Raw genomic sequence first — 25,569 nt, 5'->3', positions numbered from 1 at the left:
TAGGCTGACTGGGAGAACAATAAAATGTTCCCTTTAACTTAAATTGCATTAATTTGACAGCATACTGTCCTGCAAGTCGCTTTGAGTTCCACTGGTGTAGTGTAGTTCCTATTTTCCCAATAGGCTCTGCGCATTGGAATACATAAACAATAGTTTAGACGTAGGACTGAGGTCGACTAGGTCTCTATTGAATATGTTAGACTTAATTTTAGGTTTGCCAGCTAGCTCAGAGGTCACTAGAAACTTTATCGAATGAACAGGGAGGAGTGCTCTTCCCTGATTAGACAAGAAGGGATTCAGCTTCTGACAACCGCATAAACATGACAACTTTGCTCCCCCAGAATAATGAGTATATCTCCAGAGTTGTGTGAAAACAATAGATAGCTATTTTTACTCAGTCAATCGTGCATACTTAGTTTCACCAGAGTGCAGAGAAATAGAGAGACAGGAGTTTTCAATAAAAGGTGTTATTTATTGAGCAGTCTTCTTTCTCATGCAAGAGAAATGAATTGCCACAATTGCTATACTTGTTATAAAGTAAAGTGCGTACAGTAAATGGAGTATTATGAAATAATGCTGTAAAAGCATTGATATAGTTTCTGAGCCATATGATACTTAAAAGGTATAAAATATATACAGTTGCATACAATGATAAAAGTTTGACTAAACGTACTCAACTGGTGCTTCTAAGCTACGCCTACCCCGATGTACGTAACCTAAGCCAAGTACGTGGGAAGGAGTAAATGAGCTGCAGTTTAAGTTAAGTTAGTTTTTTCCAAGAATCTGACTCAAGAATTCTCTAAGGATCTAATCAGCTCCGCACCTTGGTTTTAGAATGGAGGAGGTCTTGTATCTCGCTCTCAGGACTCGATATCCCAGTAACCCGCAAGGGTGACTGAAAACACTGGAGCTGGATTTTCTCGGCAGGAGAAAAATACAGCGTCTTTCTCAGTGCGTCAAATGGGAGGGACGGCTTCCTTCGGCACTCACATCAGCTGGGCTTCGGATAAGTAGATAGCCGCTCTGCCTCACACCACCGTGTGTTGCTTAAGGCAAACGCTGGTATATTTATACCTGGAAGGTGCCGTGTTTTACGTAAGGCTGGACATAAGACGTCAATAAAAGATGTCACTAAGAACTGGCCGTTCTTTCAGTGCTCGCAGGAGTTCTAGGACAAATCAAAACAAAAGCATGGGGAATTCCCAGGTTGCTGGAGGTTTGGTTTGTTGAAAGAACTCGTTGTACTTTCTAGGAGTCTACGGAAGAAGCCTTGCCATCTTTGGTTTGCATTGGCTATTACTAAATATGGATTTGATTCTTTTGCCTTTATAAGGGTATGATTTGGTATAACCACATAAGGGCATAAATCAGGATTATTTAATTAGGGTCCTAGATATGATCACAACACCCACTCCATGTATAATGTCCATCATTACTAAATACTAAGCAATATATAAACATATAGGTATGCATGTGTTTTCCAGCCCACACCAAAATACATCAAATGCATCTGAAATGGTATAGATACACGAAAATGCATATTATACTGTACGCTTTCAAGCAGTGGTATAATTCAGATAATGCAAATATAAATATCAGCTGAATGAATTGCGAAAATTACATTTATGAAATGGCTCTTAATACAGAAGAGAAGGTCGAGACCATTTCATCACATATTTATACAAGATTGTACATGTGCTAGAGGCTGATTCAAATTACTGTCTCTAGAGTCTCTAGGAATAGAAGCTCTGTTCTCTAAGAATAGTTCTACTTTAAGCAGAGTAACTTGTGCCAAAAAAAAAGTAAATATTTTGGAAGTTTGCGAAAATAATTTTTCTTTCAGGGGAAAAAATAGTTCCAAGTGTTTTCAGCAGTGTTGTTTATAAAAACTGAAGGCAGAATTCAGAGTTCAGGGAATGCTGTGTGCTCGTTATTTCAATTGTTATTCTCGTTATTAGGAGAGAACATTACCTCAGATAGACCAGCAAAAAACGCGTCTACCACAGTAGGTGAAATTTGGGCCAACTCCGAAAAAGTTGAAATAGTGCGTATATGAGATGCATTGCCATCATCGGTGTCTAGATCAGCAATGTTCACAGAGGGTTGTACCTGTGTGCTGCCGCTTTCATCTCGTACTTCACCGCCACCTGATCGTAATGGTGAAGTCTCAACGAATGCCATCATCAGAATAGGTAGCCCTGGGGACAACACGTTGCATGAGTCGTTACCGGACAAAGCAAAGCGTCGACATCCATTGGTACTGTTGATGGTAGAGTAGCGTCCAACACGCATTCGTCTCCGCATAGCAGACATCAAGGCACAGGTAAGATGCAATTTTACCAGATCGGTCTGAATGAAAGAAACCAGGTAGTATTCAGATCTCTTAGCCGGGCCAATCAGAGGACCTTAGTGATACGGTCTCGGTATCGTATTGCTAGGATCGTTTCTTCCATTGTAGCCTGAGTTTTGTCTGTGACTTGGCTTGCCATATTGGAGCAGAAGGAACAAAAATAAAATTCCTGCTACGAGTCCAAAAATAAGAGGCAGGCCACCGAAAAGAGAGTGCACAAAATTCGGGAAGATGCCCAGAACTGTTTCAAAAGGTGTTAACAGTCCTGAAAATATTGTCTTAAATACATGTGCGATGCCACTGGTATCCGACATGTTTAAAATTTGGCTTAACATTTCTACGAAATGCACGGGCGGTTTGTTGATAATAGGGTATGTATCTCTGCTGCTGTCCTTGCAGCCTGTAGGTCATACGTCTCTTTGGACGAGGTTAAAGGCACAGTTGTCTGTAAAAGAATAGACTTCATTCTGCTTAAAGTATCAATTCGAATAGAAGAGATATTCACAGAAGGCCATAATGCCGCCTCCATGTCTGGATTGCTGTTTGGATACAATACTTGCACACAACAAATGACCCTGGAAGTAACGCTCACGAGATAGGGTTTTCCTGGCATCATGCCACAACAGCTGTGGTCACTTAATATAACGTAGCTACCGTTGGAAACATGTCTGAAAAAGGGCTCTATCTTTGTAGCTGGGGTGCCGTGCAGATGGCATGAAAGGTTGTTTGATGAACCTTTGCAAGATCCATGCAAGTTTATACCTTCGCATAGGAGTGTACCGCTCAGTGATGTTTTACAATTATTACCACTAAGAAATACCTCTTTCTTTCCCCCACTCCAACATCTATGTGTATAAGGTAAATTCCAGGTCGATTTGATGTATCCTTTACCCAACCTTTCATACAGGCCTGCTGGTATATACTCTTGGCAGTATTGAAACTGAAAAGTTGTTAACGGGATTGTAATGGTGCCATGTATTATCCATTCAATGACAGGTCTTTCTAATATTGTCACTGGTAATCTCTCAAGTTTTTCAATGCTCAGCACCGTATAGTCTGCTCCTTTCTGTGCCAACGAGATTTGTCTATCAGTAAGGTTAAAGATAGAAAATATTGACGTTATGTTGATTAGACGCCATGGCACGTGACCTGAACAGAGGTTTTGTAATGTCCAGCCTAGCTGTACAATAGAACGCAATTGGGACTGACCATGTTGTAACATTATCATATCCTGTTCTATTATATCAATAGCAGATGATACAATGCTGTCCAGTGAATAGATTCTGGAGGACAGAGTCGTTAACCCATTGTCCACTAGAGAAAGTGTTTTTTCCAAATTAATACGATCAATTTCTCGTATCTTTTCTGCAGTTTTAATTTGATTTAATTTCCAAACTTCATTGTAAGCTGCATATATACCGGCGTATATGAAACGTTTTTGACGCTGTTTGCGAGGTCCCAGTATGAAATCTCGCAAGTCAGCACCGTCTTTAAGTAAAGTTAAGTGTTGCTTAATTTCGGGAAGTGTGGATCTCTGTAGCCAGTCGAGGCATAGTTTTCCTACACTGTATGTTGTAACTATCCCTAGATGTTGTCTTTAGGAATATCTTGGGTCTGGCCTGTTGTGTTTGAAGCCCTGTATTTTGTTCAGGAATCTATCATGACAGTTATTAGTGTCTGTGGGCCTGATCAACCATTTGTTCCAATCAGGATGTGTTCTGTTTTGTTTTAAAATATAGGCCACATCTAACCCTTCATCTGTAGTGGTGTTTCTATCAAGCATTGGCTTTGGTATAGACGGGTTGTTTAAATCTTTTACCTTGGCTAAACCAAGACAGGTTGTTTGCTGAATTATGTCATTCAGGAACATTTTTTGTTCTGGAATCATGCAGGCTCTGAACAATGCTTCTAAACCTTGTACCTGCCAATCTTTTGTACCCCAGATGGTTTTTTCTCAATGTTGTTTTTCCAAAATTCAAAACCAAATGTAGACATTTTTTCATAAAAATGTTCAGAATAAATCAGTTTAGTGTTTGTCAACATGCTTTTCACTCCTGTCATATTTAACATTTTGAAATAGAATGTTTCAGGATCAGTGATATTAAACCCCGAGAAGTATGGAAATTTCTCATAAAATGTTTTTGAGCTGTCTTTTGGTGGGGTTGGACAATGTTCCCATTGATTATAACTGAAAATATTTCTAGGATTTGCAGATTTATGCAGATAATGATGCCCAAAGTGGTTGAAACAGTACATTTCCTCACAATCCGACGAACATTCTAAATAATCATGTGCTGTAAATTTTGCTGACATTTCTAAATCTGACATCATATTATTAATATTTTCAAAGTCCCAATCATCAGAGAAAGTACTAGGTGATACAAAGTCACTTAAAGAAATCTTAAATTGATGTGGATATTTCAAGAGCTCAACCGGGCCATAGATTTCATAGTCAGTTTTGTCCCATGCTATACCACCAGGTATAGGGATGGCTGTGATGTTCACTGATGACAGTTCTCTTTTTTTGAAGTGTGATGATCTGTGTGGTTTCAGGACCAAGTTGATGTTCTGACTTGCTGGGTCCATTGTACTATATTTTCCATCAATAAATCTACCCAAACTTAAAACCAAGATGAGCCATAGAAGAAGGAAAAGTACACCTAATACAATCCATAATTTAATCCATTGTGAAGTTAGATATGTTTCTCTGAGTTGATGAGAGTTCTGTGATTTTTTATTTGAATGTTTTTGTTGCTGGCTTGTCTCCATGTTCACTTGGATCATCGGAACAGTCATCAAAGTTGACAAAGTAGCCAGATGCAGTTCTGTCAATTTGTGGGATTGCCTCCGGATTACCATTGATCTTTGCATTTTCTTTTGTTATATTTGTATAGTCCGAGGCTACATCGTTGTAGATTGGTGTTTCTTGATGAACTGTTACAATTTGGGTTTCAAGAGGCACAAGTTCCATGGCCTTGTTGCATAATCCTTTTTTAATCACTGTAGGTTTATCAAATGTGATTAGTCTCTCAGTTTGAACCTCTTGGATTGTAGCAAGATTTGGTCTTCTGCTATTTCTTGGGAGTCCCCTGGGTCTACTACTTATTATTGGCCACATGGTTGTGGTTTCACCAGGTTGATTGATACAACTCGGTTCTCCTTTTTTGCAGCACGGGGTGGTAGTACAACTGATCTTGTTCCGCTGACAGCTAAGACAGGTACTGCTTTTCTGTAAGAAGGCCCAAATTCCTTCTTCACCACGATCTTTTCTCTGACCAGATCCCCAATATTTGGAATCCAGACAGGTCTTGCTGGGACAGGTGGTTTTTCTTCAGTGGTAGTTGGCTTTAGCTTTTCGTTACTCAGACTTTTTCTTGTTTCATTTAAGTCCTGTAAAACAGCCAAACGATCTTTGATATCAAAGGCTTTTTGTTGCACCACTGAAGTCCGACAATCCAAGTCCTGAATGATCATTCTGGTACCAAATAAAAGTTCATATGGACTGATACCTCCTAGAGAATTTCTTGGCATATTATTAAGACTATGTTGGAAACTTATTAGATGTTTGACCCACCCATCACCCGAACCTAATACCCTCGCTGTTATAGATTGCTTTATGTCCCGTTTTTTTCTCTCCACTACCGCATTTCCCTCAAGATGGAATGGACTAGAATACCGCAATGGAATGCCCATGCTGGCCATGGCCTCCTTGTAAGCCCAAGACCTAAACGCGGACTCTGGTCAGAATGTAGCATGCCAATTGCGTATGTGCCGATAAAGACTCGCAAATCTTTTATAACAGTTCTGGCGTCAGCCGAGCGCTGGGGCCACATCCAAATTAATCTTTGTCTTAATAGTTATGGGACCGCATATGTCCGGTCGGACATCTGCGCATAGATAGCCTGATGCTGTCTAATAGTGGTATCTGGGCTGGTGTCTGGTCCGGTTCACAACTGCGATCTTTATTGCAGTCCTCACAATTCATTGCAAATTTATAATTTTCTACGCTCATCCCAGGCCACCAGTATTGTGATTGTAATTCTATTAGAGATTTCAGGACCTCTTGGTGCCACAGACCCAATCCCATGTGTGCTTCTTGTATCAAGAAGACTCTCCGGTTCTTGTTTGGAATTACCCTATCCCCCACTCCAGGGATTTGAGCAAACGGAACAGAGTTCGCATCAATTATGTATGTATTGTCGGGTGGATAGTTTAGAGGTAATCCCGCATAATTGCCTTCCATTGAGGCTTCTACTGCAAGCAGCGTTTCGCCATCTATTAGTTTTTTTCGTATGCTTTTTTTGTAGCTACAGAAGCCCAGAAATCAGCTGCCGCTGTGGCCCTGTTAGCCAATGAAATCCCTGCAACGTGAATGCCATCACGTTGAAGACTCTGCGTATGTATCACGTGAGTCTTTCCTAGTTCTTTCTTCAAAAGAACTACTTGTTCCCACAGTTTTTTATGCTTTATTGTGGTACCTGTCTCATATTTGTAACCATTTTTTATCCAGGTCTGCATGGAATTATTGTAAGATCGGACGCAGTAATGCGAATCGCACACTATTAGTGTCGGGAATTCACGATTGGCATTTTCAAGCGCCATCTTTAGAGATCTTATTTCAGCTCGCTGAGCTGTACAGTTTCTGAGAGATTCAGCTTTAGTGACCATCGGTCTGAATTTACCTAGGCGCCAGCGACCTTTAACAATCGCACACAGTGCATTGTAAATCTGTTTTTCCACAACGTAGTGTTGTGTAAATCTGTCTGTAAAGATTACACAGGTGTACTGTTCGAGGGGCAGAATTTCGATCGGCAGAGGGCATTCATTTTCATATTCCAGATATTCTAGTTTTTTCATTTTCGGATCAAATGCGTGTGTCACGTCTTCTGTTGCAAGAGAAGTTTCCCATTTTATCCATTTTGGATCTAGAGCTTTAGCATTAGGATTGCCTGGTATTGTTACCGCCTCAAGGGCTAATACTGCTGTTAAAACAGATATCCTCTTCCCTTGGGCTGGGGCTCTTTCTTTTGCTACAGCAGTTTGAACCGCAGTTAGAATTTTTTCAGTTGAACTGAATTTCATTTCAGCTTGTGTGTACAAATGTGATTTGTAAGCTATTGGTACCGTTTCTCCCTCATTAGAGGTCAGGTATGTGAATCTGCATCTTCCTGGGATGACTTGGATTACAAGGTTGCGTTCATTTGCGTGTGTTTGCAGTTTTGTTTTAGTTAAAATATCTGTCTGTAATGATCTTAACATTTCTGTGTGTTTTTGAGTCCTATTAATTGGTTTAAAATCAGGTTTTATTAGTTCGTAGAGAGGTTTAACCCTCTCTGCATAATTTAGGATGTATGTTCTTCCGAAATTCAGGAAACCTAGTCTTGATTGTAAGTTTTTCAGCGTTTTTGGAGCTTGGAGAACTGCACACTTCTCTAAGAAGTTGTCTGCTAGGCTTTTGCCTTCACTTGATAATTCATGTCCTAAAAATAGGACAGTTAGATGGGCAATTCGTGATTTTTTAAAGTTAAATTTGTACCCTTCAGCTGCTAACCCAAGTATTATGGTGTTCACTCTTTTCAAGTGAGTCTCCAGGTCATCGTCTGTAAGATAGATGTCATTGACATAGAATAATGCCTCATCATCATACATTTGTAGTAACTCTGTTACCCTGGCTGAAAATAATCCTGGACTGTTCTTGAATCCCTGTGGAAGATGACAAAATTGTTTTTGGGTCCCCATACCGGAGAAAGCGGTCAAGTATCTGCTTTCAGGTGCTATGTTTTGACAGAAGAAACCATTTGAAATATCTAATGTTGTTTTATATTTTTTGCGCACGGTGTTATTCATTAGTGCTGCACTGTGTGAGTTTTGTACTGCAAAAGTTTTACAACAGGAGTTTAGATGTCTGTAGTCCAAAACTAGACGATATGAATCGTCTGGCTTGGAGACAGGAAACAAAGGATTGTTCATTTGTGAGGTGCATGTTTCAATCTCCCCTTGATATTCAAGTTGATCTAATATTTCTTTTACTTGTTTTTTAGCTTCTTGCTTAACAGGATACTGCCTCTGTGCAGTAGGTTGACTTTTGACCTGGATTTTATGGTGAGGAGAATCCTCATCCCATCCTACATGATTTTTATATATGGCAGGGGCTTGGGCCACTGCCCATTTTCTAGCAAGTGTGTATTTTTTATGAATTGGAATGTGATTTGAGAAGGCAGGCACAATCATTTCTTCGCTATGTGGGCACTCCCTGACAAACTCTGGTGGCCAGTCTTTCTCTGCTAGAAGGATATCATAGCCTTTAGATAGATTCTCCCAAAAGAGACCTTTTATTTTCCTAGTTTTATCTCCCTCTATACGTAATGTTATTTCATATAGTTTATAGGGCACGCTCACTCGTGTGTGTGCAGTTTCCACTTGAATGTATTCATTTGTGTCCACTGTCTCCAGAAGATTCTTCAGGATCTTGCGAGATAAGCTCACTTCTGCACTGTCTAGCATTGTCTGGGCCCACTCTCTGTTTTTCAGTTGTGTCCTCAGAATTCTCGGCATGTTTTATTTTAATACTGGCTACCTTCTTTCTGGGAAATTTTAATTTTTTACTTTGATGAGCAGGTTCTCTGTCTTTGGACTTGATGTGCTCTTCTTTATGTTCTCACCGTCCTCTTCTTTCCGATTTCTTTGATGAAGTCTGAAAAGATCGAGAGGAACGTGTATCAATATCTTGATATCTGTCGGGTTTTCTCAAGTTGTCCCTGTTTCTAAGGTTGTATCTTTTTTCAGAGGGCTCCCTATGGGAAGACTTGTCCCCCCCTTCTGGAGATCTATTTCTCCGTTGGGGAGACCTTCCTCTGGACTGAAATAGTTTTTCTCTGGGAGTGGTTTGTTTGTTACCCTCCCACTTCTTCTTTTGAGAATTGAGATTATTTTTAATAAAAGTTTTTTCAGGATTTTCAATTAGTTGGGGTTTTACTGGTTTACCACCCAAACTATCTCTGCCTAATTCTTCATAGGATTTTTCAATTATTTTAGCAAGCTCAAAAGGTTGGTCTGTTATATCTGTATCCTTTAATTTTTGGCGGATTGCCACACATGCTGCTTCTCCTTTTATGTTGGCTAATAATATAGCCGAGACCTGCTTAAAGTCTTTCAGTAATTTCATACCCAGAGTTAAAACAGGTTCTGGACCGTATTCATTTTGAATCCGTCTTAGTTCATCTGGTATAACCGCCATAGATGGAACACCATGTGTTTTTGTGTAGATAGAAGCAAAGACTGTGCCCCAAGTGTCACAGTCCTCCACATGTGGTGCGATCCATATTGGGAGACAGATAGTCAGAATTCTGTGTTTTTCGTGAGGGGTAGTATCAGGAAATACTGCCTCTATCTGAGTGATTTTTTGAGCTAACCAAAATGGAATTTGTTGCCGTTTTGTGTGTGTTTTACCAAGATATGATTGTATATTCTGTGGTGTAATCTTGTTTGTGTTCCCTTGTTGAGGCGTGTTTTGTGGAATTTTAATTAGTTGTTTTAGCTGAACTAAAAGTTCTCCGTCTGACATTGCTTCAATGTCCGGATGTGGTGTGTAGCTGGCTAGAACCGGCCATGTGGCTCCTGGTCTACCTAGTGGACCAAGCCTGGTAATGTGATTTTGACGTTTTAGGGCACCATTAAACAAGAGCAGGTGCTCTTGGTATGTTAGTGGAATTTCAGCTTCCTCGAAAGGAGAGTATTCCGCTGGAGATTCCGCTATTTTGTAGTAGTGGAACTCATGTGTTACAGCATGTGCTGCTTGAAAATGTATCCAGGAATAGAATACCTCTGTCTGCCAAAATTCATGTGCCTCTACCACGAATATGACTGTACCACCTCTTGATGATACTCCATTTTCTATAAGTTTTATAGTTATGGTTTTTCTTATATTGACCGGGATGATTATTGCATCATGGTCGTTATCTCGGACAAGTGTGTCGTCCGCTGCGAGTTGAACTGCCAAAGCAGCTCTCTCCCTTTCGGCCTCACTTCTACCAGTAAGGCAGCCGCCAGGTATGGTGCCTGGCGTACCCAAATGTATTAGAGCAGTGAGAAAACGGGACATTCCTTCGCTTTACGCATAAGGAAAAAGGTTGCTCAGACTCAAATTCTGGAGATCATTGATCCAGATATTGGACTGGTAAAATATTCTGATGCAATTCTTTTAGCCTTTGAGAAGTTCTATCAGAGATTATATTCGGGAAATAGAAGGCATAATTTAACCCTTCAGCAGGAGATAGGGGGATTTTCAGAGCAAGTCTCAATAGAATCTCTGCCCCCCTTAGATGTCGCCATGCTTGAAGCTCCCATTACTTTAGCTGAGGTTGTCAAAGCTCTTGAGTCGATCCCTTCTGGGAAAGCGGTGGGTCTTGATTTTTTGCCTGGAGAGTTATTTAAAAAATTTGCAGTACAGCTTGCTCCAATTCTTTTTGAACTCCTTAGCCTGATTCAGGCGGGTGAATCACCACCTGACTCTTAGAGATATGCCAAAATTGCGTTTTTTTTTAAAGAAAGTTAAGTCACCAACAGATTTAGGGGCATACTGTCCTATTACTTTAATCAACAATGATGTTAAAATCTACTCCAAGATCTTTGCGAATAGATTAGCCTCTGATATAAAAAAAAATTGTTTCACACAATCAACACGGATTTGTTCCCGGCCGGGAAACCATCGATCATATCCGCAGAGTCATAACTCTCTTTGACTATACTCAGGTGACAGGAGACCCTATGGCACTAATTCTATTGGATGCTGAAAAAGCTTTTGATAGGGTCTCCTGGCCTTTTTTTATGGGTAGTCATGAAACACTACGGAATTGGAGATGGGAACATTAGGGCTACCAAAAGCATGTACATAGAGCCTGTAGCTAAAATAGCTGTAAAGGGCTGCTATTCTGGAGAGATAGGATTGAGCGGGGCACCAGACAAGGCTGCCCCTGCTCCCCCTTGCTATTCGCAATCTATATTGATCCCCTCATTAGATTGATACAAGCAAGTCAGGCAATTCCATCCGTTTTGGCTATAGGAGGGGAGGTTAAAATCTTAGGGAATGCAGATGATTTAGCAGTAGTTACTCCAACACCACAGGATACCTTGGTGGTGCTAGGAGCTATTACAGCTAGATTTGGGGAAATTTCTGGATATCATATGAATGAAGGGAAGACACAAATAGTCATAAATTGGAAGGTGTATATGGTTGATTCACGGATAGTTCCCCACGCAAGGTATCTTGGGGTTGAGATCCGCTCCGATCTGGCTATAATCGTTGATATAAATCTTCGGCCCCTTTTAGGGAAAATAAAAACCGCTTCTAAGAGAATGAACAATCTACACCTAACACTTATGGTGCGGGCTATCATCATAAAAATGATGTTTCTTCCGAAAATCTTGTATTATTTTAGGGCGATTCCTCTGGAATTTATTAAAGACTGGTTTCGGAAATTTGACCAACTTATTTCTTGGTTCATCTGGGTGGGGCAGCGCCCAAGAAGTGCATTACGATTTATGACCCTCTCCCGAGATAAGGGGGATTGGTCCGTCCCGAACTTTCAGGCATATTTTTGGGCTACCACTTTGAAATACTCAAAACACACAGGGGTGGCTGGGCCCAATGGGAAAGAGGGTAGGCAGGGCCTCACAATATGAAAAATAGAAATGTTTGCCTATGCCTCCAAACTACTTAAAGTACACACTAATTCATGTACGAGTAAACCACAACTTGTTAGTTTACACAAAACATTTTATTTTTGTCAATTTGGTACTCAGTTTAAAGAAAGAGAATTCACAATAAACAGAACTAAGATCACTATCGACCTCATGTCTGAGCCATAAAAATTAAAAAGAAATCAATACAAATGTGCAGTGAACCGAACAAGTGGTGAACAATTAGAAAAACAGTGACTTATTGACATATACAAACATCACATTGAATACATGGACCAAAAAGCTTTTTACATTTGTGAAACAAGGGCTCCTCCTAGCATTTAGGAACCCGGGGAGAAAACAGCGTTTATAGTAATAGTTAACCTCCCAAAACCTGAATAGCAACTAATCAATTGAGTTTCAGGAACATAGCTCGTTTCTACAATAAATGGCAATGGCCAACCGGCCGAACAAAGGAAAAAAGAGTGCCGACGCGTTTCGAATCCTGATTCACAACTTGCAGAATTCTCGTCAGGGCAGATTGGATCTAGTCCATGGGCACTATTTAAAATGAAACAAAACAACATATTTACTATCTAGCGGGTCCTCTAGCCATTAATCTCTGGACAGTAAGATTACAAAACAGTTTGTACCTTGTGTGAATCCTGCCCACAGTCAGTTCTGAATTAGAAGAAATGTCGTCTAGGCTTGGCGGCCTACGCTGCAACAGAGTAATGGAGTGAATAAGTACTAGCCGGGTGCACAGGAAGATAATGCTTGAAAGCCATTATCACTCGGTTACCTGAGTTTTTATGGAAGCTGAGCCACATCTTCGACACTTGCGGTGAAGATCCTTTATTTTCTGAAACATAGGGGACAGAGTGCGACTTAGTGCACTGTTTACTCGCTGATTAGCTAATTGTGTATACATTTTAAAATGAACCACTTACTTGGGCATAGGTCCGCAGTGACCTCAGTGGGGGTTCTATTTTGTAATCACGTTACGCCGCGCAGGGAGCAGTTAAAATCTGTGAGAATACAGAGAGGGGCACCGTGTTACCGCGCTGCTATTTGGATACTGGGTTGAAAAAGGTGCACTTTTAGAATGTATCCGCATCCGCGCTAGTCGCGTATGCATTTTAGACTCTTACAAATGGTCCACTTACTTGGACAACGAGTAGCGATGACTTCAATGGGGGTTCTGATTTTAAAACTGCATTTCGCCAACCAAAGCTTACTCGGGTAAATATCTGCGGGAGGAAGGGGAGGGGAACACGTTACCGCGTTATCATTTCTATGCATAGCCAATATACAATTGACAGTTCAGGAAAGTGGCCGCTTCCGTGCTTACCGCAATATGTCAAATCCGATCAGCGTGCTTGCTCCACAGCGATGACCATGGGATGTGAGTGTCCCTGGGCGTCGCCGACCATACAGCCCAAACCATGTAGTTGGTAACGGGCCAATCAGGCAAAAGGCCAAGACATGAAGCATGCTGGGACCTGTAGTGTCAAAGAGCAAATCAAGGTTGACACGAACCTTTGAGGTGCATTATGGGACATGTAGTGTTCACCAGCGAGCACAAATTGTTTATGCCCTATTTATTTCACTAAGGCTGTTCAGACCCTTGTTGACGCTGTCAAACTTTAGGATTAGGTACGCCTCCTTGCGCAACAGCATTGTGTCCACATCCAGGAAGTGTTTAGGGTCGATCCATGCCAATACGGTCCATTTGAAGTCAGTCTCAGAATGGCCATTACTGGTGAAATGTTCCACCATGGGGGCAGTGATAACCTTTTTCTTAAGCCGGGAGCGATGCTGGGTAATGCGTGCATTAATGGGCTGGTTTGTTTTGCCTACGTAAACTCTGTTGCATGGGCAAACCACCGCATAGACGACATTTCGAGTCTTACAATTCGTAAAGCAATCATGTTTCCATCTAATGCCATTGTTTACAAATATGTCACCTTCTATGGTGCTTGAACATGAAACACAATTGCCACATTTGCGATGTCCGCGTATTGGTTTCAGATTCCACTGTGTGACAAGGTCGCTTTTGGGTGCTGTGATATGACTATCTGCTCTGATTAAATGTTGCCCTATGCTTCTGTTCTTGCGCATAGCAAAAATGGGTTTTGAGAGGGGATGCTCTAAAGTCTCAAGAAGATGCCAGTTATTCCGAATTATGTTCTTGAATTGGTTCGTGTGTTGGCCAAATGTTGTCACACAAACCAATGAAATACTCAGCGGAAGTGATTAATGGTTGCAGCTTAGAGGATTGTGGATGCTCAATTTTCCAACTTTTGTGTGGGGCAGAGGCCCGGGGCCTCTTGCTACGACATATAGACTACCCATATTTAAAGAGGGTAAAGTTTAAGGTTGTACTTAGTGTATACAAGGTTTGGACTTCAATTAGGAAAAAGATTGGCATTCCACGGCTGCATCGGTATTCCCCTCTGGCTAGTAATACCCTCCTCTGTTTGGATATATTTACGGATGGCTATTTTCGCAGGTGGAAGGAGAAAGGGATTTATTGTATTCAGGATTTTTTAGCCGGGGACATTATAATTTCTTTTGACACTCTTAAAGATCGGTTTGGGATGGGTAATAAGGATTTTTTTAAATATATGCAAGTTCGGGGCGTTATAGCTAAAAAATATTATAATCGGGTCCATTTCCCCTTGCTAGAAATACTTAGTAACAATCAGGCCCCACAAACACCTAGTGTCTATAAACTCATCATGGCAGGGATGGGGGATGATCTATCCAAACACTTTGAACGATGGCAATCACAGGTTCAGACCGGGCAGGGTGACTGTGAAGATTCCTTGTTTTTTTTTTTTTCAAAATAATTTTATTGTTATAAAGAAGCAAATGAATATACAGAATACAAGTATAAGTGACACAATTGATAACAGATAAAAAGCAATCAGAAGCTGAAATTCAAAAATGAGTCGTAGCAAATACAACCATAAAGCCAAACAACGTGTATATCTGCTAACCTTCAAATACAATGTTTTAAAACCTGGTGTAATTTATATGTCACCCCTCCTCGAATACACAGGTGGGGCGGCCTTCGTGGTATTTGTTGCCCGCGCTGTGGAGAAGTAGCTGCAGACAGCACGCATATGGTTGCCTCATGCCCCAAACTCTCTCTATTACTATCCCAAATTGAATGTAGGCTAAGAGTTATGTTGGGGCAAGCTCTGATACTTACCCAACTGACTGTTATGTTGGGGATCTCTGAGCAGGGGATGGATGAAAACTGTAAGAAATTTGTGTTTGTAGACATCACACCACCGACAGAATATGTCTGGCTTAGTTAATGTATGTATATATGTAATTGGGAGATGGCGGTAGTGAGGAGGAGAGGTAGGCCGGCTAGAGTGGCGGGAGAGAAGCTTTGGCTCCCAATGCTTAATTGGCTCAATCGCTAGGTAAAGACAGACTTATCTATATCTCTGTGTTTTTTCCATGTGCTTCAGTTATTGCCTCAGCATATTATGTTATCTAGCTCATTCTTTTCTTTTTCTTTTCTTCCTTTGGTAGGGATAGGATGGATCCGCCCGGGGTGGGGGGAGGGGGAATGTGAAAAAACACATTGGGGTTACAAACTCTTTTCATTTTCTGAATGGTACTGTTTATTTCTCTGTGTTTGGTACCCCAATAAAAAAATATATAAAAAAAAAGAGAGACACTCTCATCAAACCACACCCCCAAGTTCTTGGCAGGCTTCCCTGCAGAGGTGGGCAAGGGGAATTCAGGTGGCCAAAGACATTCCCGGAAATTAGAAGGGAATTTTCCAAAGGAGATAATCTCCGACTTCTCCTCATTACACTTTAATTGCACAGCCGCTAGCCCTTGGAAAATGGAAGAGAGACAGTGGTGAACCGAAGATACTGAGTCATTGTTATTGTCCCAAGTAAAGAGCAGCTGGGTGTCATCTGCGTAGGCCATCACCTTGGCCCCCAGGCACTCAGCTAGATAAACTAAAGGTGTCACATAAATGTTAAAGAGAAGGGGACCAAGGGATGACACTGAGGAATTCTTGTGGTCATAGACTGTAGAGAGGAGGTGGACGGAGGAATCCAGATCTGGTTGGCCCGTCCTTCTAAGAAGGACCTAAGCCAATTCCAGGTAGCACCTGACACACTGATCCTGGCTAGTTGCAAGAGGGGAAGGAAGTGAGGGACCGTGTCAATTGCAGCTGAGATGTCAAGCAGAATTAGTGCTGCCCTCCCGCCGGCGTCCAAACACTCCTGAATAGCCTCCACAACCTCCACCAGGACCGATTCGGTGCTGTGGGAAGCCCGGAACCTAGACTGTGCCGGATGCAGAAGGCCCTCCCTCTCAACAAACTCAGTGAGTTGTTTGTTGACAACCTTCTAGCATACCATGGCCAGGCCAGGTAGGAGGGAGATGGGCCGGTAGCTCCCTGGATTGAGAGGGTCAAGTTACTTTTATTTTATAAGTGGCAGAATTTTGGCCTGCTTCGAGGCCACTGGGATACTAGCCGTCTGGAGGCAAAAATTGATTATGCTGTTCACCTCTGCGTTAATGGTTTTAGCTGATGCTGCCAGCAGTCTAGCAGGGCAGGGGTCAGGGGGGAGCCAGATTTTAAACTCTTAAGAATTTTAGGAGAGTCAGGCAAATCCACCAGTTGGAACGTATCCAAAAGTTTTCCAGTGCAAGCAGATGAAGGCAGGACAATAGCCTCAGTCCCATTGTCACCAGGCAAAAAAGCCACCTGGATTGTGCGGATCTTCTCCAAGAAGAAATTCAAGAGAGTATCGCACCAGGTGACTGAGGAAGATGACTCACTGGCTTGAGCCGTAGGAGACGTAAAGCTCTAAACAATCACAAAAATGTCTTTCACTTTGTTTTTAGCAGAGTCAATACGGTTTGAGAAGAATTTACTTTTGGCGGGAGTTATGGCCTCATAGTAGATTTTCTGCTTAATTCTGAGCTTCAGCTTTTCAGCAGGGCATTAATCACTGCAACACCAAGCTCGCTCAAGAGTCTTACATTCATGTTTAAGTTATTTAAGCTTGGGACTGTACCAAGGATTGCCTTGACAGCCTAGGAGAGCACTACGGGGCGAGTGTGTCAGCATACAACAACAAATAATATCTGGGGGTCAAAAGAGGAGTAAGTGAGTCTAGCAGGAAGGACCACTATACCAAGGCATGCAAGACAGTATCAGTGAGAAAAATATTTAGTGAACGGTCAAGTCAAGACTCAAGAGTACATGGAGAAAAATGTATTGTTCCCATCAGAAGCCATACTGTACCGCCCTTTTTAACATCATTTGGGATCTCCTTACCCAGGAGACAAGACGGCCGGTGAGAGATTACCGTAACCGAAATGTAATGTGAGGGCAGAACAGGAGGGTATGATAGTGGCTAATGAAAAAAGCAGTGTATTGTGATTGGAGTGAAAAAGTGAAGGGTAATTATAAAATTAGGTGAATGGGTGGAAAAAAGAAATTTTATTAATATCCCCCAGACCCTAAGATTAAAAGGCAGGTGTGGGTGCAGGTTTTAAATAATAACCGCACGTAATGGTGGTCGACATGTTTCTGCATTTCATAAAAAAAGATTTTCTAATGCATTCCTCAGGACCTTGAAAGGTACACTACTGCTTTGTAAATAAATAATGAAAAATATCACCTGAACATCCAGGCGTGCTCAACCATATACCTTTTGTGTAGGTTGAGAGGCTTCACCCCACCTGGCTGCAGCGCAGGTAAAAGGAGCACCGCTCTCTCCGTCGGTGTCTCCGGGCAGTCTTCAGTACTGCTCGGGGGGGCCGTGTCAGCAGCCTTAGAAACCCAGCTGCTAACACCATCAAGTCAGTCCTCCAGGTCACCCGAGAGGATAGGTCTAGAGCTTTCCAAGGCTTGGTTGGACTCACCAGAATCAAATTTGCAAAATGTAGGTTTACAAAATGAGCGCGCTAAGTGCTCGGTATAAGCTACTTCTCACGAGAAGTGTATCAAGAACTGGTCAGACCAAGAAACCAGACACGGGTCTCTGATCAGAATGGGTAAGTTGGTGCAGATTGTGTCTAGTATATGGCCAGCGTGATGGGTAGGGAGACTAACCCGCTGGTCCAGGTGGGCCAATTGTAGAATATTCAGGAAACCACACTGTCCACATCAAAGGCATGCCTCTAGAAGCTTCACTCCACTTCAAAGGCACAACTGGGTATCAATAACTCAGACACCAACTCTTCAATACTCTTTTGGACCTGTGGATACACTCTCAGGAAGAAGGATTGATGTGCTGCTGAAATGACTGCTATTCTGTAGGACTGCTGCTCTGGAGCTGTAACCTACATTTGGGGGAAATGGCGGCAGGTTGAGTTTGGTGCCTAAATTATTGGAAATTAAAACCTCTCTTTAATGGTAAAGTCGAATTTTTAATCAACATACTGAAAATGCCACTTGTGGAAAGATAATTGATAAAAGGGCAACCCAGTATTCCCTTGTAGGCATGGATATATACAACAGGTTGAGTACAAGTGGCAACACAGAAATTATTTCATAAACGTACACCTATACTTAATCTTTGTTGATATCTCCAAATAACACAAGAGAAGAATTAATTATAAACAATTTAAGAAACCATGATTAAATGGAATATATCACAGAGAAACAGGTATATATTCTTCAATATGTTGTATTCAAAATCAGCATATAAAAACTTAACCGAAAAATAAAACAAAATGGGGGATTCTATATCTAAAATCTTGCCTAATGCATCAAAAAGAAATATATACAACTTGTCCATTATAACATTTGCCAATGTATTAACCAACCACTCTCTTTAGTTAGGTAGATACACCAATTTGTTAAAACAAATACATGGTTTATGTACTTTGAAAGAGAGATCAGTTTTAAGTCAACATTTTGGTCTAAAGTGGTGATCATCCGTAAGACCATCTTCAGAACAATGTTGCTGCAAGCAAAGATGATTGACCACTGATCCCGCATTGCAGGAAAATTAATGAGTGGGCGGGGCTGCGTCGGCAAGCGGACATTTCCTTCGTTTGAATAAAGCACCAGTAAATAAAAGATACTGCGAGTGTGACAGATGTGATTTGGTCATGTTGAAAAGGAAACCATGGGATGACATGCACTCTCAACACAATTGAACTGCTTCTTGACTCTTCAAATATAAAGAGGAAGAGATTAGCCAGTCATCCAAGTAGAGAACACCAGCAATCCCTGGGAAAGAAGGTTCCCACCAAGAGTGCCAGAATCTTCCTTTTAGGGTGCCAGAGCTATACCCTCAGAGAAGTGGAAAGGGAAAAGGGTAAAACATAAAACAGATAATATTGATGACTCACGGCTATAAATCTTAAATATTTCTGAGAAGAGGGATGTATAGGAATGTGCAAGTAGGCATCCATTAAGTCAATTGAAGCCAGAAACATACCAGAAGAAATGAGAAGTAAGATTTTCTGAAAACTCATCATCATGAAACTCTAGTGGGGAATGTTGAAGTTGACACCCTTTAGATTTAAAACAGTTGGAAATCCTCCTCAAATCTTCTCTACTAGGAATACAAGGGAATAAAAACCTTGACCTTTCTCCTAAGACAGCACCAGAGTTATTGCTCCTTTTCTTCCAAGATCCTTTAGACCTATCTGCAGTCCTTGAAGCTTCACAGTGTTTCAAGGAGTTGGGGTGGAAACAAAAACGTCCTCTGAAAAGGAAGAAAAAACTGTTTCGTAGCCCTGTTTTGACCACCCCGGAAACTCAGGTGTTTGATACATTTGCCAGGCTACTAAGAATGGCTGTATTCAACCCGCTACCCTTCCGATATAGTCATGATTTGGAGGAAACAGATATAGACCGAGGTGCTGCAGGCTGTTGACCAGATGGTCCGACACCCTTTGAGATTAATGTGCCTCTCAAAGCCAGATCTGCCATATGAGAGTTTACCTTCCAGGAATTTCACCAAGTGATAGCAATAGGCCACGAATCTGGGTAAAGATGCATTTTCTATGTCTGACTGCTCTTTAGACAACAGACCCCTTATGGTCTTGTGAATCTGGTTCCCTTCTCCTATATTGCAGGAAGAAGTCCTCCTCATCAAGCTGGGAAGAAGATTCTTGAACTGAAAGGTTGTGCCTAAGCAGAGCCTATAACTCTATCAATTTAGAATCCTGCACATACCTTCCTCTTCCATCATCCTTATTGTCCGAGGGGTCAGAAATGTCCATATATCCTACTGGCAACCTGGGGACTTTGCCTGGAGGGTTTGCCTAATGAGCCACAAATACCACCCCAACTTCCTTATTTATCATCAGCTGCAGAACTTCAGGGTCTTTACTTAAGGTGCCTCTTCCTCAAAAGAGGCATCCAACGATCTCCTCTTTGCAGCATATTTCCCATCCATGATCACCAAAGACAGATTAGAAAAGGAAAGACACGTATATTAAGAAGAGCTTCTGGCTTCCCCCTGTTTCCCCGCAATGCGAGACGTGAAATTTACTAACTCTAACGGGAACGCTGCCATATTGGATGGGGCTGGTGGGATCAACAATGGCACCATGCAAGAGACTGTAAGAGAGTATGCGTATTTGGGTTGTGTTTTTACCTCCAATCTGTTAGATACAGCCCACCTGCTCACCTGAACCAGAAGGCAGATTCCCACTTTGGGGCTTTACAGAGATTGTACCTCTCCATGGGAAATAGACACTTTACACCAATGCAGGAAATCCCTCTGATTTTATCGTATGCCATGGTACCAGTTCAAGCCGTACTTGTGTAGCTATCGGTAACGGGAATCTCAGCCTGAGTGATTTCAAATATTATTAGGTGGGCGTACAATTTATTACATGCAGCCCCAGACACCTTAAGACATTTGTTAAAATTGGAGACTTTTAGAGAGGAAGCGTCTGGGTATACTTTTAATAGGAATATGGTGAAAGCCTTTGAGGTCTTTCAATGCACGGTTGCCCTTTTACAGGAGTGGTCCCCAGCACACCTGAAATTGTTTTTAAAACATTTGGCCCCTAGAATCAACTTTGAATCTGATAAAGAACACTGTAGTCAATTGAAGCACTGTAAACGGTTTGCAGAACAAATAGAATTTAAAAACTATGCTCCCTATTTGTGATTTCAACTAAAGCTCGAAGTAAGGCGTTGTATTCTACTTTTCGCTTGGGTATACTCCCGTTAACCACTTTTTAGCTTGGTTTGTGTGAATTATGCAAAGGTGGCCAACAAGATTTGCTTCACGTTTTATTAATATGTCCTAATGTGAGCATAGTTATGGCTCGTCAACGTTATATAACCCCAATTCAATTAAAGTATAACGCATTCTCTGCCCAAGGTTTAATGACATTGTGTAACTCTCCTGTTAATGAATTTGTCTGCCATAATCTGTTTAATTCTTAAAAAGCTTTTTGCAGCTGATTTGAATCATACACACAATCCGAAGATTTTACCTTATCTAATCCCATTGAATGCTCTATGAGTAGGTGGTAGAATATTGCTACTTTACCATCTTGCAGTGAGCCTTAAAAGCAAAAGTCTTTTATATAATCATGTTTATGAGTATTTAAAATTATTTTAATTCTGTAGTTGTTGATCTCAGTTGAGGTCTGGATCAAATATATATAGCCTGCAAACGTCAACTCTCTGAAACAGAAAAGGTGAAGCAATGAAAAGCCATGGAAAGCTGCAGAAAACAATGAAAAGCAGAGGCTACCTCCTAATCGCTAGAAGGAGGTAGCATGCTTGTGCTGCCAAACACCAGCTGGCAATAAACGTGCTACCTCTAGAGCAGGAGCCATGCTGCAAAAGAATAACAACGCATTTTAATATTAGGCAGAAAGGTGAGCCGGGTTTGTAAAGAAATTAAATCAAGTAAAAAAAAAACCACGAGTTAACTGTCTGTAGCTGGTGAACTCTGACAAAAAAACAGAAGTCTCGGACTGACTCGACCCCTCCTATTTGTCCCTTCAGCACTCATACTTCCTATGGCTGCCATGTTGATAGGGGCATGAGGAGCCGTGTTTCTTTTGCATGGACTGTGACGAGGAAGACGGACGAGGTAGTTAATGAGCATATGTGTCCCACTACCACACAGCTAATCGATAAGTGAGCGCCTTATAGATAAACGTAATCACAAATAAATAAATAAATAAATAATTACACGAAGGATGTGTAAGAATCTACCATTTCCAAATTCCTTGCTTCTTAAGAGATTCCAATATTTTTTCTTGGGATACATGCATGTTTGAAAATCAAGCTGAGCAAATGTGGCATATTTTGCTTGTCTGTAAATCACTTTGGTCTCATGCAAGTGCTACGGTGGGATTTTTGATCTCTTATCAGATCACTATAGATCTAGATCCCAACTCAGGTCGACTGAACCTTTGTTACCTGTCATAGAGTAAAAAGCAATCCACTACTAGGTTAATCAGTTAAGACTTTACACAACTCTGAAGAACCACTTACTACGAATACGTTTTAAAGTTTTATTATAAAGCCAAAGATAACTGGAGATACAAACATCTCAATATAAGGTTCAAAAGATACATTGGGATCAATACAAACATGAATTCTCTAAATGCTCTTAGGCGACAGAAGAATATCACCAAAACTAATTCAAAGATCAGCAAGTTTGCAAGAATAGACACAAGTTGTAACTTGTGCGACATTTACAAAAGGAAGAAAAATCCAGATTAGACTGTCCCTACACTAGACTAAGTGACATCCCTACTTAGCAAGATCTTAACCTAAAAAGGTGTCAGCCGTGGTGACTTCCAAAGAAGAACACTCACTTTCCCTTAGTCTTTGTTGTAAATCTGTGCATCGCAGTTCTGCCCTATCTGCCTACCCATCCGCTCTCTTAGGTTCCTCAGGCCATCTGCACTAACTCCACCCAGGGGTGCTGTCCCTAATACAAAATCACAATTACAGTTGAAACGCCTCTCAGAGACGCCCCTCACGTACACCCCTCACGTGGTGTCGGTTCTGGCTTTTTCCATGCTGATACTCCTCTGGGCTCCTTGTTAGCGTTGACCTTGCTTCTCAGGCTCTTCTCCGGCAAGACGGTACCCCCAAGGAAATTCCTGAACCCTCCTCCAGGCCTGTGCCTGTCTCCCAGAACAGAGCTCTATTCATCACTCTCTTGATTGGAACCCCCTCGCACCTGCAAACAGACACCCATGAAGTGGGCCCCAAATTCCGGCCTCCAGCTTATCTCTTGAGTCGTAAACCTACGAGCATGGTCCACAATTTATGCTTAACACGACCTGATTCTAACTAGCACATGCAGATCAAAAGAAACGACCTTATCTCTCCAGGCCTACAAGAATTTCATGAAACGGGCCTGTGCACTCTATGAACCTTTATTTCTTAGCCTAAACAGTATTCTAACTTATCACACACACTGGTTATAAGGAACACTTCTATAAAACATATATTTCCAGTTCTATGATCAATAATACTTTGAATTATAACAACAGTAATCCATATCATGTGAAATTGTAAAGGCACGTATTCTTTCTCAGTTAACTGCCATGAGGCCTACACATTTCTACGTTTAGCAACATTACATTCTCCTCTGCAACGGCCTCATAACATGGAATTTAATATCATTCTAACATCTCTAAACACTCCTACATTAGCTTTTCATACTGGTATATGCACTCTGTATTAATTAAACACTCTTATATGTATGCACTGTATAAATTCGACACTCTTATATGTTCCTTTAACTAAACTGGTGCAACGTGCTTGTTAATATGGTGCACCTCTATATTTTACTTGATTTGCGCTCTCTCACAAGTAATGCACTTTTTGTCTACCGAGCAAGGTATATTGCTTATGGTTTTGACTCTAAAAAAATTTCTTTTCAATTATTTGCTTGTAACTTTCTTGGAATTTCTTCTCATTTATTCTTTTAGTTCCTTACACAGTTTCTTTAAAATCAAAATTGTTACAATTGTGTGAAAGCAGGTGCCTACCATAATCTGTAACTTCAGGGGTTTGTTTATCGTATAATTTGCAGTTCAGATGCTGAAAGTATCATTGTTGTAAGTGAGGTGGTAATTATACTCAGAAGTTAAGCTTGTCTTGCTTTTAATTATGCAAAAGTGACTTACAATTAGAAACAAAGATCCAAACTGCAGTTTTAAGAAAACGTGTAAAGTCATCGCTGCCTGCCTTCTAATAAGCAAGTATAAATATAAGTGCTATTTTTTAACATGAATTTCCCAAACAGAAATGCATTTCTGAGAGATAGTTATAACAATGTGGACAAGTAAAGGATCTCAAATAAAACCTAAGTTTCCAGGTTATAAAGCAACTGTTGCCTATCTGTCTGACATATTTATATGCAGAAAAATGTAAATTACATATTTTCTTTTTAATCTATGAATATAAACTGTGGAAATGTTAAATGCCTCTTCACACATATGAATAATCCACACTGTAAGGACATTTTTAACCAAAACCCACAAGTGGGTATATGATGCATAATGTAAAATATGCTGATAATTTTAAGGAGGTATTGGATCATGTTTTAGGGTTTTGTCCGGGGACTGAAATTTGACATATCCATTTAGCTTATGTTTCATCAGACAAAGTATACATTTATTTTATGAGTATTAATTTGAAGAAATATTGTTATGTTATCACTATATTTCTCAAATGAACTTATATACAAATATTAGAGGCAATTTACTGGCACGTTTCTTTTCAATAAGGTCTATAAAATATCTACAAAAGTCAAGAGAAAAGCAGTTCATATTCAGTCTAACTAAGAAACTGTAGGGCATTATTTTGGAAATGATGCGTGATTAACTGTTATATGCATAAGAAAATAAAAATAACACTTTTTTAGATAAAGAATAGCAGTCATTTTGGGGATGACTAGGCAGAGAGGTTTTGTAAATAGGCCAAGCTTTCATTCGAACATACTGTTTTTCCCTTCCTTTAACAGCTGAGGAATCACTGTGTTACGCCCATTGGAGTGTCGGCGTGTGGAACCCTAACCAGATTCCTCACTAAAGCCATACAGCTGCAGCACCACAGTTTCCATATTCAGAGTGTTGTAGTTCCTGTAGCACAGACTTTGTTACTTCCTGATTGGAACTGGCATTTTTAAATCAAAAACTGTCGCACTTAACTCTTCTGAAACATTCTCATAAGAAGGAAAGACACTAGATATTTTCTAAAGCTTAATGTAAGTATTACATTCAAGATACAGAATATGCCATCAGTAAATTAGCAGCATAGCATATAAATCATAAGTAAAAGAACTCAGTACAGTTCAGTATGTAATCTGGCATAGACTTGCCATCTAAGAAAGGGAGTAGTGGCTCTCAGCACTTTGTTAGAGAAATGCACAATCTTATATTGAGCTTTGAACAATAGGGTTCATACATTCGGTGGAAACACATGATTCATTAAGTTTAAACAAATAGGAAACAGTCTAAAAGAAATATTTCTACATAGGATACAGTCAGTGTTTTTCCCACCACTAACACTTTATGGTTCGATCGTTCTCACTGTCTTG

Source organism: Lissotriton vulgaris, chromosome 6, assembly GCF_964263255.1.
Source record: "Lissotriton vulgaris chromosome 6, aLisVul1.2, whole genome shotgun sequence".
NCBI lineage: Eukaryota > Metazoa > Chordata > Amphibia > Caudata > Salamandridae > Lissotriton > Lissotriton vulgaris.
The sequence above is the reverse complement of the archived record's forward strand: the minus strand, read 5'-3'. Positions refer to the sequence as shown.